At 34.2% G+C, this 1,876-nt stretch overlaps 1 long non-coding RNA gene across 1 annotated transcript; it reads left to right on the top strand.

Annotated features, from left to right (window-relative positions):
• Window positions 1-281: 281 nt before the first annotated feature.
• LOC110722251 lies at window positions 282-1,876 on the top strand. Its single transcript, XR_002511564.1, has 4 exons — window positions 282-410; window positions 920-1,007; window positions 1,122-1,266; window positions 1,813-1,876. It is a non-coding gene; the product is annotated as an uncharacterized LOC110722251 (long non-coding RNA).

Below are 1,876 nucleotides of genomic sequence, written 5' to 3'. Positions count from 1 at the left end.
TTCTCTTTTCTGAAGAATGAGTTTTGAACTGTATCTATTTGCTCCTGAACAAAACAAAAATAAAATAAATGCAATGAATTATTTATTATTATTATTATTATTATTATTATTATTATTATTATTATTATTATTTTTATTTTTTGTTGTTGTTTCACAGCAGTGAACATATCTTATGGATCAAATCAAATGTTCATGTGATGCTTGAGCTGATAGATGCTAGAATCTATAGCACACTTAGATAATTACTCAATGTGTCCTTAGCTGTAACATGAAATGCACCTAATAATGTAGTTTTGTTTGATAGGGAAGTTCAATTTGGGAAAGCTGTATGAAAAGATTGGATTCAATAAGGAGATCATATCAAGGGGAAAGTTTGCTGAGCTCACTGCGGCAGAGCAGCGATCTTTCAGGTGAAAGTTCTTGTCTTGCATGCTTGGGCAAGGTTTCCTAAAATGAACTACGTCTACAGATCACTAGGAAGTAGGAACTAGCATGTACTTTGTGCTCTACATCATGCTACAAAAGTACTCGCTAGAATAATGACAGATTTTATTTTACATCTGATATGATCATTTACAACTTTACAAGATATATGTTTTGCATATAAGTGCTTGCAGATAATTCCATGATAAAATACATTATTTATACTTCGGGGCATATTATCTGATGAATGACAAGGTTTTGTAAAAATTCCCGAAAAAAAAAAAAAAAACACTCTTGGCAATAGAAGTCAATAACTTTGACAATTAATCTTCAGATTGTTGGGTTCTCAAAAATTCAAAAGTGAATTTTTGCTATGTTAAGGGTAAATTAATTTTAGATCTTCCCTCATTTAGCATCAAAGAGCAAACTTTCACTGATAGCTACAATCTTAGTAACATTTGATTTGTTTCTCATTCTAAATGCAAATTTGTTATAGGCCGGAAGAAGCAGAGCTTTTTGCAAAGTCTGCCCAGCATGCTTATACACAATTTCGAGATAAAGCAGCCTATTCAAGATCAATGCCTGTAATTTTTCTATTACTAACCTTTTTATTTATTTTATTTTTATTTTAACATGAATTATTTGAATTTTACACTATCAATACAGATTATTGATTGATTTATTTCATTTATGTATAGGTAGATAAGATGGAAGAAAATGCACAAGGAAGAGTCTGGACCGGAAGTGATGCTGCTTCTCGAGGACTTTGTTGATGCTTTAGGTGGAATGGGCCGTGCAGTTGCCATAGCAAAGCAAAAGGCTAACATTCCCCAAGAGCAACCGGTATTTCCTTTCTATTTTTATGGCTCATACCTCTCTAATGTTTGGTGTTAATTTTACTCCCAACTCTTTCTTTCTATTGTGCTGTGGCACTTTTCTGCCTTTTGCATTCAAAATTTCTTTCATAGTTCTTAATTATTGCCATCTCTGTTAATTCTCACTCGTGTGATAGGTATGCTTTGTTGATGCCTTGTTGAGATAATGCCCATGTATTATTGAATAACACTGCATTTATTGAAATACCACATCTTTATGGACCATGGCTACAATAGTACAATGTCTTGAATTGCAATAGTAGGTGGCTAGTGCCCAAGTTAAATGTCACTCAAATTTGAGGAAGACATTTTTGTCAAAGATGTGGCCGTACTCTAGGGAAGTAAGGCTTGTAAGCTTGGCAGACCACCAGTCCTATTTGTAGGTCAACCACAACCAAATGATAATGTGCTTCCAAATACCAATTACTCCGTCTCTAAAAGTTCTTCATGATGACACTTTTTGTGAACTCTTTATTCTGTGCCCGTCTCATTGTTTATGCTGATAATGATGCAGGTGACACTGGTTGAAGTGTCAAGACCATCCCCTTCGTTGCCAGAGATTTTGAGTGGCATAGGGG

This window comes from Chenopodium quinoa, unplaced genomic scaffold (genome assembly GCF_001683475.1).
Source record: "Chenopodium quinoa cultivar QQ74 unplaced genomic scaffold, ASM168347v1, whole genome shotgun sequence".
Classification (NCBI taxonomy): domain Eukaryota; kingdom Viridiplantae; phylum Streptophyta; class Magnoliopsida; order Caryophyllales; family Amaranthaceae; genus Chenopodium; species Chenopodium quinoa.
This window is presented reverse-complemented; position numbering and strand designations above follow the sequence as displayed.